Genomic DNA, 14,390 nt, shown 5'->3' on the forward strand with positions numbered 1-14,390 from the left:
ACCCTCACGCACATCTAGAGCTCTTGTCCGGGAGCGGCCTTTGCAACTTCGTTGCCCGAAGTAGATAGTCCTTTTTCGCTGCTGGTCCTCCCTCGACGCTTAAGAAAGCACAGGTGCAGCTCGTAAATAGTTGTGCAGCACACATGCTGCCTTGACGAATGAGGTGACCCTTCCTGGTTCGGCATCCATAGTCGTGTGCAAAAACCTAAAACGGTTTGGTAGAATGCCAAACGCATTTTCTGCTACCCGTCTGGCTCGGCTTAATCTGAAATAAAAAAAAATTAATAGAACGATAAGGAAAACGATGTTTAAAAATGACACGATGTAGGCAACACACCTGTAGTTAAATGTAACCTTTTCTTCATCCAAATTTGTACCGGTGTACGGCTTCATTAAGTTTATAGAGAAGGGAAAGGCGTCGTCTCCCACGATGACGGGTGGGACGCCGACCGGTCCAGGTCCTGAGATATGCAGCCCGGCTGTTCCGCTCTCGATGGAACTGAGCAGTGGTGTCGTCCTCCAAATTCCACCATCTCCATCAGGACCCGAGTGCGCCGACATCAATGTACAAAAACCTGCTGTCTGCGTCCACAAGAGCAAAAAGCACGACTCTGAAGGTCTTCCTGTAATTAAAATACACAGATGTAGAATTTCGAGGTTCGATGATTGTGACATGTTTTCCGTCCGGAGCTCCAATACATTGCGGAAACTGCCATCTTTCGTAGAAGTTCTTTATTACTGCAAGCCACTCGTCTTTTGTCCGCGGGGACACCAGATATTTTGGTCCCAGCATTTAGTAAATGGCGCCACAAGTTTCAACGAGGAAGCCGTTGACGGCGCTGTGGCTAATGCGGAACTGCCTGCTTAAGGAATGTTGACGTCCCCTGAAAATTCGCAAGAAAACAAGAAACACGGCTAAGCCGAGCGTAGTTCTCAAATATGCTAAAACTAGGACAAAAGTAAGAATAACCACCACACACCTGAGGCAAGAAACCGCAGCGTCAGTTGAAGTTTGTCTTTGGCTGGGGTGGCTGCACGCATTTCAGTGTCGAGTTTTTGGATGCATGGTGCAATTAACGAGAGAATGTCAGCAAACTGGTTGGAGTCAACGCGCAGCAAGCGGCGGTACTCCACGGGGTCGCTCTCCAGAAGTTCTTCATAGAGTAGAATCTGTATACCGAGTTTCTTCTTGGACATCCAGGTTTTAATCCATTGTGTTTTTTCGTCGGTATTAGGTGCTTCTGTGACTTCCTCATCCGCCATCATGAGAGCATAAGCCACAACAACTCGTGAAGCCTTGTTGGCCTCCATGTTAGAATCGAAAACAATTTCCAGTCGTTTTCTTTCTTTTTCTTTTCGGCTCCCCTTTTCACTATGCTACAGTGTTACTATGCGCAGAAACCCTCGAGCATCTTCCACAGCTGTAGCTCGTGCGTACTAATCGCACTGGAAAATGAGCAAAGGCCCATCCGTGTACGAGAACCGTAAGAGGCATATAAAAAAAGAGAAAACCGCTCGTGCAATGAAGTGTACCACGAGCACTTTCACGCGATCGGTTCCCGGGCTTGTCCGTGGACCACAGCGGACTCGAAAAAAGGCAGAATTGGATCGCGTTCAAAACCCCTATAATGATGGCACGGCAGGTCCGCAGATATATTCTGTGACGTTCGCCCACGTAATACGCTATATACATCAGGCCCGAGGACACGTTCTTCAGGTCCGTGGACATGTCCCTTGGTTTTGCCTGCTGTTTTCGCCAGAAAAATGGCCGATTTTATACCCCAGAAGAGGTGACGTCACGCCTCTCGTAGGAACTTGTCCGCGGACAAAGTCCTTCGTGTGAATACGCCTTAAGGGGCTGACACAGCGTAGTTTCTGGCTAAACAAAGAAAGAAGGGCTAAATGTTCGTTACCGTACCCCTTTAAAACAAACTTTAAGCACTTATCTTTATGAAATTCAGCACACAAAACTATGCCCATCAATAACTGTTACAAGTTTCAAGCGTAAACATCGAACAGTTGTCGCGGAAATAGATTGTGCATTTCCTCGCATGAAGCCTATTTTGTGAGAAATATAGCTCTCAATCTCAAATAAAAATGTGAAAAAGGGCCTCGATATGCAAAACAAACACTCTTTATCTATACACCTTAGAAATTTGTAACAAATCGGTTTAAGCCTAAATTTTTCCCATTTTGTACAACCAAACTATGTACGGCTGAAAAAGCCACATTTGACATGCTTCAATCGAGCTGAATTTCTTCTTTTTTTATATTTAATTTATAACAAAATTTTGACTATTTCTTATGTACAGTCATATATATTCACATATATGCGAGTCAAACTCCGGCTTATATCGTCATCTTCCATGGCCGCCGTGGGGCGTCAGCCTCCTTGAGCCGGGAGTATAGCGCTGGATGAATTTTTTTAAACTAATATCGCCAAGATGGAGCATGCTGAACGCAGTTGAGCCAAAATTGGCTGAGCGTCGCCACCAGCCAAGTTTGGCGCGGCGGCGTGGCGGCGGCATTTACAGTAGACCAATAGGAACGTGCTCGCGAACGGCGGCGCGTCACCGGCAGCCACAGCCGACCAATAGGAGCGTGGGCGTCTAGATGTAGAATGCGCCATGAGCCAAAAGGGTCGACGCGTCGCCCGCGGCACGATCAAACGATGGCAGCACTTGGATAAGTCAGGGTATCCAGCGCTTTAGCCGGGAGGGTCAAACTGCACCTTGGACTCAGTCTGGTGTGGTAGCCAGACCACCAGACAGGTATGGCACGCGCCGCGCCCCTACTCCTCGCTAAGCTTGGCCAGGCCTTTACACGGCCGTGAGGGGCCCGTGTTTCAGCGCGGCGGCTCTCACGAATATGAAGGGGTACAATGCAAGCGAGCGTTGACTTTATTTTAATGCAGGGCTGACCTGAGATGCACTACTGTGTCAGCGATGCAATTGAAACCAAAGCCATGCCACTCGTCTCGTGGCCAAACTGATCCCGTAATTCAAGCACGCTACGTTCTCTGCTGGGAGTTTTGGAAGTAGTATATTGCATGACCTACTGTAATCCTGACCTGCCCACAGAATGGCTCCCTATGAAAGACGTTTTGCGTCGCCGATGAAGCTTTGCCATTGGGGGCGCTCGGTAAAAGTCTTTCTGCGACCCAAACGTGGTTCTTTACTTCTTATACCCCTATCAGACGGGCGCGTTAAGGCGGCGGTCCCACGGCCCCCACCATAATACCGGTGGCTGGCAGCTGTGCTAACGCTCCTGTTTGCGGTGCAAATGTCGCGTCTGTGCGCGTGCCACGTACGTATTCCGTTCTTTTTTCAAATAAATTGCCAATTCATCATCCCCCTTTTAGTGTAGAAGGCGATATGCATACTTCAAAACTTAATCTACAATAAGAAAGCAAAAAGTGCAAGTTTTGATATTTTCAGAAACATACCTCTTAGCATTCCAAGTTTCTAGACTTGTAATGAATTCAAGACGCGTTCTTTTTTTTTTTTTTTATTGAATAGAGGAAAGTCTCGTCTAGCTCCGTGAATACGTTTTTTTCCTAATTAGCGCACTCACTTTTTTTTATATATTTATTCAAATAGAACCTTTTTAAGCTATTTTGAACTGTCGTAACTCAATTTTACGTCATAAGGCAGCCCCGACATTTGAGGGAATGTTCTTGGCAAACATAGGAACTCAGCATAAAAAATATTAGAAGCGCAACCCCAACAGTTTTTTTTTTTGTAAACATTATTTGATTGTGATAAAATTTCAACGAATTCCTTTCGCGCGTCCTTGGTTTTCTCAGACAGCGTTCTGGCATCTGATACAATTTTTTTTTATTATATGCTAGAGGAACTGAGCTGGTTCAATGTAAGCGTGATTTTTTTTTGTAATCAAATTCAAATTTGTTTAGAAACAATTTAAATCGTGGGATTATTTCAAGCTCGACTCTAAGCAAGAAACCGGTTTCAGAGAAGACGAGAGCTATTTAAGCAACGATTCTTGAATTAGTGCTTTTCTCTTTCTAATTAAAATCAATTTTTATTATTGTAATTAAAAAAAATACTAATTATCTTAAATATTAGAAAGGACTTGTGTTGTAGCAGACGGCGCACACTTGCGCCATCTTTTGAAAGGTGGCTGAAATTCGGGGTTGAGAAGTTCAAGCAAAGTGGTGCTGATTCTTGTATAGACGCTTTGCAGTAGGAGGACGACGAAGTTAGCCAAGCTAGAGACGCCAAATCTCTACCTCTTAAAAAATTTGGGTTGGAAACGTTTTTTACTGGTCCTTTGGACCAGATATCCTTGGTGGATATCTGCATTTAGGGCATCCGCAGGCCGCGGCACGCCGCCGAGCTTAAGGTATGTCCACATCAGAGATAAGCAGCACCATACCAGCTGGACAACGTTCAGCAGGCAGTTCAGAACAGGAACCAGCCCTGGACTGCAAAGATACTGCATGTTCGCAGTCTTCATCGACGCCCTCCGTCGCGGAGATTGTTGACATGGACAGTGAAGGCTCCACTGGGGAATGGAATCTCGTCACCAGAAAAAGGACAAAAAGGACGTGTTCGTGGTCAAGCACGGAAACGGTACTTCCATCAAAGCGACAAACTGATGACTTTACCATAATCTTCGTGCCAGTTAATCAAGAAACAAGATTAACATCTCTCAGTAGCCTGAAGCTTACAAAAGCACTGAAAGGCATATGTCAGGAATCTGCCTGTCAGGTCCGGTACAACGACCGTCTCAGCCTGATCGCCGTCGAAGTTCTGAACGAACAAGCTGCAGAGGCGCTTCTGAAAACCACGGACTTGTGTGGTGTACCGGTTCGACCTTACTTACCTTTGTCTGGGCCGACGACAGTTGGCGTCATGCGGGACGTTGACATGGACGCTACAGAAGAACAGCTAGAGCATAATCTCCGCTCAGAGAGCAAGATCGCCGACATCAGACGTCTTGGAAAGTCACGCGTCGTGAAACTCACATTTCAAGGCAGTCAGCGGCCAAACTATGTTCTGCTGGGGTATGTTCGTCACCCTGTGTTGCCTTATAAGGAGAAACCGCTCTAATGCCACAACTGCGGCGGATTTGGTCACAAGAAGGTCTCCTGCACGCGCGCTATGGCTTTCAAACGATGCGGAGAACACCACGAAGCAACCGATGCCATGTGTCAGTCACCGACACTGAGATGTGTCAACTGCAAGGGAGATCACGAGGCTACATCACATGCCTGCCCGAAGTGGATCAAAGAGCGGACGATACTCACTTACTCCAAGACCAATTCGATTAGATTCCGTGCGGCCAGGTCAGCCTTGGAGGGCCAGAAGACACCTCGGTCTGGCGAAGAGGATGCCCAGTCAGAGATACTGAGTAAACAGGCAAAACACCTTTCGAAGTCAAGAGCTGTTACCTACGTGTCTGTAACTGGAGGCACCCATTCCTTGCCTCCTAATACAGAAGCAGCCCACGGAAGTGCTGGGAATGGTGCGCACGCAGCTGCTACATCGGAACCTCCGAAGCAAACACCCAAGCAACCGGCAGAAACACGACTGCGCTCTTCCACACAGGAGGGAGACGCTGAGGACAAAGGCGCATCTACTGGCGAAGCCCCTGGATGGACGTCCATAATCAGAGCAGCTGCGAACATAGCCTTTGCTATATTGAGAAATATCAAGGCATCATGGGCCCGCACAGTCACGACGATTCTGCAAACAATGACTCCTCTTCTTGGGGTATGTTAGCAAGACTCTCGAATGACCAACGCTGCCAACAAACAAGTAACCCCGGAAACAGTGCACAAAGAATACACCAGAAAACTCCACATAGAGAAAGACGTAGCCCATTGTTTCCTTCTATCCTTCAGTGGAATGTAAATGGTTTACGCACACATTTGACCGTTCTCCGCCAAACTCTTGCAACTGAACGAAGAGATGTACTGGCTCTACAAGAAACGTACGTGATCCCAGGAGAGGTCCGTCTGTCTCCTTATGTCTTTCATCACAGTGCAACTCTAAGTACCGATGGAAGATCGCGAGTTGCAATATTGGTCCGTGATGATGTATACCATGCCCCCCTTTATCTTTCGGACTTGTCTTCAGAAACTGTAGAATACGCCGGGGTGATAATCGCAATTGGCCGGCACGTCACAACAGTTATTTCTGCATATATTTCCCCGCATGGCATATGGGACGCAAAGGTGCTAAAAGAAATTCGCAAACGTAGCCGAGGACAGCTTATTATATCTGGAGATTTCAACGCACACAATGAATCCTGGGGCGGTACCCGAACGGACGCCAGGGGACGACAGCTCGAAGACACTGCGGCAGCCCTAAAACTGCGAGCTCTTAAAGACGGGTCGAAGACAATTTGTAGACGTGGAACTAACGCTAGCACAATAGACATAACGTGGGTATTATCACAAGTTGTCGCCTTGTGGACAGCCCAACCGGACACTGGAGGGAGCGATCATGTTCCCATCAGATTAACACACCCCAGAGCACCTCCAAGGAACCTTAAGGTCTGCAAACTTACTAACTGGGACCTATTCCGCCAGTACCTCTCTTCTGCCATTGTAGGCAGCAACTATGATGACCTTACTACATGCATTGCGGAGTGCCTGCGGCTTTCATCACGATCTGTCACAGTTCCAGTTACAAGCCCCTCTCCTGACCTTGAGTGGCTTAACCTACGAGCAGCCCGACGGCAGGCACAAGGAAGGGCGCTTCACACCAACGCCTCATGGGACTGGAGTCGCTACAACCGAATTGACGTTAAAATTAAGGCGACACACGAATGCACTTCAGCGGTGGCAATGGAGAAAGGACTGCGCATCGCTTGGTGGTCCAGGTGGAGGCAAGCGCTCTTGGAAGATCGCTCGAGCCCTCTCCGGCGCGAAGGTTTCACGACACCCTATTGCGGGGTTTGCAATCAAATCTGGTTTGTCCATGAAGGAAGTGGCAGAGCTATTAGCGGATGAATTTTCCCGCTCTTTTACTCCACCACACCAATACCAAGAAAGATTGACAAATCCTCCGCAAAGCCAGGTTAGTCAGCCTCAAGACAAAGATACATCGTTGGCAACTTACTCAGACTTCACCCTAAAGGAGCTCACTCAAGCACTCCATCACTGTAAAAAAAAATGCGCTCCGGGCCCCGATGGCATAACCTACCAGTCGCTCAGGAACGTGGATCCTATACACCACCAAGGCATACTTGAAAAGCTCAACGACATATGGAGGACAGGAGCCTTTCCGGGTGCATGGAAAGAATCGATAGTAACTCCCATTCCCAAACAAAGGAAGCCGATAGAAAAATCCTCATCCTACAGGCCGGTTTCCTTAACAAGTTGATTGGGAAAAGTTTTTGAGCGAATGGTTCTTCAACGTCCAACCTGGCTTCTGGATAGAGTGGGTGCCTTCTCGCACGAACTTGCTGGCTTTAGAACCAGGGGATGCACTGCGGATGCAATAGGAGACCTTGCCTCAACCCTAGAAGAAGCCAAGGCTACGGGGCAAATGGTACACTGCGTGTTCCTCGACATCAGTCGTGCATTCGATACATTGCCACATTCAACCATCATCCACCGACTAAAGCATTTTGGGATTTGTGGCAGACTCTTATCTTTTATTGAAGCTTTTCTTTCTGAACGGTCCATGCGCGTGAAATTGCCAGATACTACTAGCATATTTAGACATATTGCTCAAGGGGTACCCCAAGGAAGTGTATTGAGCCCTCTTCTTTTCAATCTTGCCATGAGCGTCCTCCCTCGATGTCTTCCAGCAAAGAATCGAGCTCTTCGTATAGGCATAGCAATCTACGTGGATGATGTTGCGTTGTGGTGTGTCGGGCCCTTAAGGAACGCTATAGGGATCCGTAATCAACTCCAGGTGGCACTGGACTCTACTGCACTCTAAAGCCCCTTGATAAAGGCGTTTTTTACAAGTACCGCCAACCATTGTTGGTAAAGCGCGCGAGACACGTGCCACGAGCGGGTGCTCCGCCGCCATTCGCTTCCTAGGGCCGCTCATTTCAGTGCTGCGCCGCCATTCGCTTCCAAGGGCCGCTCGAGACGTGGGTCTCGTGTACTCGCGCATTTGACGCTACTTGCAGGACAGACACAAACACATCGAGGGGCTTTACTGCACTCGCCATAGCGCAACTAGCCCTTACTCTATCTGCGGGAAAGACTGCCTCACTCCTCTACCGACCCACAGGCCGAGCACCGCAGAATGCCCTACGACTAAAACTCGCTGGAACGCCAGTTAGAAGGGTGAAAATCCACACGTATCCCGGCGTTATTATCGACGATCGGGTGACATGGAGACCTGAAGTACGTAAGAGACTTCAACGTTGCCGTGAACTGCTACGTGTCGTTAAACAGCTGGGAGGCTCCTCCTGGGGTGCATCCCAACGTGCACTACTCCAAATGTACAAAGGGCTCATCATGTCCAGGCTTCTCTATTCACTACGACTACTGGCTGTTGCAAGGGCACAAATTCGAGACATCGATACTTTTCACTGGTCCGCACTACGAAGCTGCTTGGGACTGCCTCCTTCAGCAGAGAACCTGGCTACAATTGTTGCAGCGGAAGAGTGGCCGCTGTCTTTGAGACTAGAAGAGAGAGCGCTGCGCAACATCGCTCGGGTGAGCAGTCTCCCCCCTGCGGACACAATCCGTAAACATCTCTTTACCCCGCCAAACTCTCACCTCGGGTGCCAAGCAAGACAACTTGACTTTGAGGTTGGAGCTCCCAGCGAATTTATCCTTCCTCAACCACCACATTCCACGCGTCTTCCCCTGGAGATAGATGCGACGCTCCCAATCCCACAGCGCAAGGCGAATGTCCCAGGGTTTGTTGCTCGCTCAATCGCTCTTGATCGCATAGCCGAAGTGTATGAAGGTTGGATTTATGTTTATACAGACGCCTCAATTAACCTCACCAAACGGACTGCCACGGTAGGGATTACCATTCCAGAAATGGGCTATGATATATCGGGCAGGCTAAATTTTGTATCGTGTCAACCATGGCAGCACTCGTTGCCATCTGGGCTGCTCTTGAGTCTATTAAGAACACCTCGTCACCAACAAAAGCTGTCGTACTCACAGACTGAAGAGGTGCTCTTCAGCAGCTTCAGAGACTTCATAATGCAACCCCACTGCTGGCGAGAGTCGCGTCTGAGGCAGCGACAGTTGAAGACATGGGATGGTGCCTTGCTTTGCAATGGATCCCGTCTCACGTCGGGATTCCTGGCAACGAACGGGCTGACCAGCTGGCTGCAAAGGCACATGACGATCCAGTTGAAACCTTCTTACTGGATCGCTTCAACGAGGCTCATCGATTTATCCGTGAGATCCTCACAGAACGGCATCCACATCCTGGGGTCACAACGGGGAGGCCACCCCCCGTGGTTCCCCGCAAGCTCCCTAAAGCTGAGGCAAGCCTTCTCCACAGGCTACGGGCTGGTTGCCCATACACTGCTATGCGGCTCCACGTGATGCGTCGCAAAGCGGATCCTAACTGCCCCACCTGCAGCGACCCAGAGGACACAGAACATGCCCTTCTGGTTTGTTCCACACATCAAGAGGCCAGAAGAACTCTTTTCCATCACTACACACTATCTGGCCTACCATATGGAACTACTACAGAAATTTTGAACCTCAGAGGAACCAGAGGAACAGCGGAGAAAGCCTTCCGCGCTCTTCTGCGCTTTCTTCGTGACACTGGGCTGGCGGATAGATTGTAATTTGCTTCCACTTCGCTCCCTAACCAAAGGCTCTGAACTATGTTGATATCTAACTGGGTGGAAATTTATAACTAGATTAGTTGTAAAAAATTGACCTTTTAACTCATCTTTTTTGTATATAATATTCATCTTCCCTCTTTCTATCCTTTTTCCCCAACAACCAGGTAGCGACTCGCCCATTAATTGAGGCCCACACATTTCCTGGTTTCCCCCTTTTCCGACACCCCATAATAAACAAACAAACAAACAACAACGCTGATTCTGTCCTTCACGCAGAGGGTGCACTCCAGCAGAGGATTCTCGTCTCAAATATTTCCTCGTGCTACTTCCTCGTTCTTGCAGTGAGTCACAGTAGTCTTGCGAGGAAAAAAACAAGAAGCGCGTCAAAAGGGTCACAACCAAGTTCTCGAAAACATCTAGTGCCTATAAATTAGCTATTCAATGCTGTCCGCCATGTTCCGACACCACGAAAGGTGCAAATATTGAGCTATATAGACGCTTTGCAGCAGCTGTGCATGGACGCCGCCATAACTGACCTTCAGTTTTTGTTTAATCTTATTTCGTTTATTTCACTTCACCATTACCATAGCAGGCCAGGTTATTGCCATATTAGATTCAACTGTGTCCTTTTCTAAAGCATCGGCCTTTGTAGAGGATCGTCAACTACCGTTTCAGTTGCTCGGCATCTGGGTAAGACAAAAGAAGGTCACCAATGGCGGCTATAATTTGGCGCGTGCGTAAAGCGTCTATATGATAGCGACGACGTAGGGGAATTATTTTTTCCTTTACTTTAAAGGGATACTACAACGAAAATTCGGCGCTCATTGTTTGGTCTATATGTGTTCAAAGGAGCAGCATCACTACGAACATACCAATATCTTGTTAAAAAAGTCTCGAAAAGGAATTTTATAACGAATTAAACGATTAGCAAAGAGCACCTGGTGGATGTCGCTAACGCCTCGCTTGTAATGCCCGTCTACGAACCTTGACAGCTAGTGACAGTGAGTGTCTCGCCTCCGGCCACGACGAGAGAAGAGGGCAAGGAGGTACTCCCCTAGCTCTTCCCGAGAATGCCTTTTATGTGTCGCAGAAGTCACTATTGTCCCCCTACAAGATTATAGAAGACTAACCCTTCACTCAAGATTCCTACAAAAGCAGCCGCTTCGGTGGCTGGAACCACTAGGCCATCCTCTCGACGTCAGCCTCGCCGTAGCCTTGCCCGTCCCGAGATGACTTACGTCACGATTGCGTTGGATGTCACGTGGTCTCCGCTGAGCCTTCTCCGAGCGCTTGTCAGAGTGGGCCGTTTATAGCGAAACATACAGCTACCAGGCTCAAAATACAAACGTTCGATTGTCATTTACGGATATTGTGGATCATATGCAACCTATTTTTGAATACGACTGGAATATTTTAAATTTTGTTGAAGTATTCTTTTAAGGTAAACAAACATACATATTTCAAGGTTCCAGCTTTCCAACCGCACGGGTTCTGTTTTGTTTACCATCGTGCAGGACTTTGAGATTTTCAGTTTTTACGTTACTCTACTCGTAGACAACTTGCGGAGAGTGTAAAGGCTGATTCACACTGCTCCATTTTCCTACGTTATGTTACGTTACGAATATTACGTTGAAGTCACTGGGACCTCTGTGCTTCATATTAAGCGAGGCTACCAGTTCAAGGAGAAAGCATGACACGCGGCAATCGAGACACGAATGCTTCTGTGACTTACACGTGACGTAACTTAACGTAAAAAATTGGGTTGTGTGTGTGTTTATACAGCCTAGAACTTGGTCTGCCTCACAGGGGCGACGAGTCTCCCAGCTGTAGATGAGCAATTTAGCCAGTGCGGCACAACCGCTAGCCTGGGGTCTTTAACGTGCATCACGCAGTAGTGATACACGACCGCACGCCGGTACGATGCTCATCCAGATAGAAACGGGCAGGGGTGGGGCTCGAGAGCCCCACCCCTGCCCGTTTCTCGGAGACGTCGTCGGAGACGTGGAGCGAACCCAGGATCCCTGGGTTCCGCTCCACGTGCTCCGAGCTGGTGTGCGCTAGACCACTCGGCCACCGATCCCCCCTTAACGTAAGAAAATGGGGCAGTGTGTATGAACCTTTATGTTCAAACCACAGTGACTGGGCCTCACGGTAAGGCAACCGACAGCTGGTGATCGAGGCTCAAATCTGAGGCTCAGGAAAAGGGTCTAATAAACCCCTTTCCCATGAAGTGCGCTATCAATGGGCGAAACCCTCTCTAGAGGTCCTCTTTTTTGGATTACTTTTTATTTCATTTACTGAAATGAGAATAATGTCAGACGATCAACTTTCACGGTGTTGGTTTAATAATGCAACGACTCCCAAGCTTCCACTTTGCGCTTTACACCAACCATGACTCTTGCCCTTTGCAACTAATGATAAGCAGCCAGGGCTGACTTGCTAGAAACACCGCGTCTCAGCTGAGACTGGGGAAAGAAAGCACTGCCAAAGTCAGCCTACGAGCTGAGCGGGACTCAAGTAGCGTGTCAAGACACTCGCGCGCCCCACCCTTTCCAGTGCTTTCTTTCACTTAGTGTCGGCTGAGACTCTGTTGTTTAGCAAGCCGGCCTATGACCACAGCTCGTGAAGTTTCCTCGCGCTTCCCTTTCATTTTTGGGACTCCCCGCAATCAGTGTTGTGAAATAAAATAAAGCGAGATGTTGAGTGCTGCCCTGCCATGTTTTTCGATCGCCGGGTTAGAACGCGGTTTTCCCTATGTCCTTCACTCTCGCCTGGGAGCCATGGGACTTCTTTACCCGCGTGGGGGTGCGACCGTATACCATGTCCTAGGGTTCCTGTATAGACTCCCTACGGGAGCCAGAGTTGCGCGTCTGTTTTCCACGCGCCGCCGCGGCGCTATTCGCCAAGATCCGATCACGTGAGGAGCGAGATCAAGTGCCGTGCAGGAAAGTAGACGTTGCACGCGCCCCGGCGTACGTTCCCCTTTTTTGAGCGCGCCGCGCGCCTCGAACGCGCGGCGCCGATATTTGCCGAATTCAGTCACGTGACGAGCGGGATCAACATGCCGTGCAGGAGAGACAGCGCTACGGAGATGAACGCGCCAGTCTGGCTCCCGCAGGGAGCCTATACAGGAGCTCTACCATGCCCTAAAGCTCTACCATGCCCTATTCTGGGAAAAGTGGCGCCATTCATTGTTGTGGAAATGCTCGAGACACGTGCCGCGCGCCACTTATGGGAAAAACATGGTGTCTGAAATCTAGGTCAGTGCTGCGCTGTACCGCCATGAACTTTCCAAGGGTTGCACGTTGCACATGCCTCGTGCATCGGCGCACGTTCAACTACTTTTGAAACATGAAGAGGCTTTACTATGCCCAACACCGCCTGAGCGATCCTGAACAACTGTTCCCCGACCGCGCGATTGAATGTGTGCAATTATACTTGCTTAAAATAACTGTAGTGAGCCGATTGAAATAAATTTTGGCTTACGATAATTAAGTGCTTGTCAATACAAACTCGTTTTCTGAGGAGACAAAGAAAAAAAGAGGTGTTCTGCATAAGTTCCTGCAGGCAGACGGCCTCATAACCTGTGGGTCCTAATTACTCTAGACACTTCTCCAAATCAACCTCGGAGCAAAGAGAACAACACGGCGAGGAGGAGGTGCCTCTCACAAGGAATTAAAGCGTTGTGGGTGCGGTGGAGTTTCAGCAACCCCTTCCAGTTCCCGTCGCAGGGAGTAACTACTCCCCGAGCAAAGGCCATAAGGGGTCGCGCCTGTTCCCTCTAGCCTAGAGTTTTTGTATAGGCTCCTTACGGAGCCAGAGTTGCGCGTGTGTTTTCCACGTGCCGCCGCGCCGCTATTCGCCGAAATCCGATCACGTGAGAATCCGGATCAAATGCCGTGCAGGAAAGTAGACGTTGCACGCGCCCCGACAATACGTTCCCCTGCTTTTTAGCGCGCCGCGCGCCTTGAACGCGTGGCGCTGCTATTCGCCGAATTTAGTCACGTGAGGAGCGGGATCAACATGCCGTGCAGGAAATACGGCGCTACGGGGATGAACGCACAACTGTGGCTCCCATAGGGAGCCTATAGGGAAACTCTACTCTAGCTCGGCCATTGCTCGTCCAACTGCAGAACGAGGCAAGCGCATGTTATTAGCACATTCGGCTTCAAATCTAAACACGTCAGAAGAATAATGCGGAGTGAAAACTTGCGTTGCAGAACCCAGGAATCATCGACTCAAACCACGCCGCCACCCACTTCAATCTGGATGAGCATCGTGCCGGCGTGCTAAATTTCTCCACCACGTTGGAGAAACTGGGCGCCTCTTAGAATAGTTTAACTTTCCACTGCCTAAAAATCTAACAAAAAATTACTTACGGTGTATTTGCACAAACGTTTTCTTAACAGGAACAAGCAGACGGCATCGCGCTTTGGATTCACGTTCGCCAGATCACGAATGCTAGCAAATCCTCATACTACGCCACTTCGCCGAGAGCTGATGATTGTAACACCGTTTCGGCGAGAAAATAATATTACGTCGAACGAAAATTCGATGTGTATAAACAAACGGTGGAAGTTTGAAGTCGTCGCCATCTTGCACCAACAGCGACAGCGTTGGCAGTCTGATGTTAAGATTAATTT

The sequence above is a fragment of the Ixodes scapularis genome, unplaced genomic scaffold (assembly GCF_016920785.2).
Source record: "Ixodes scapularis isolate PalLabHiFi unplaced genomic scaffold, ASM1692078v2 PGA_scaffold6__148_contigs__length_123643588, whole genome shotgun sequence".
Lineage (NCBI taxonomy): Eukaryota > Metazoa > Arthropoda > Arachnida > Ixodida > Ixodidae > Ixodes > Ixodes scapularis.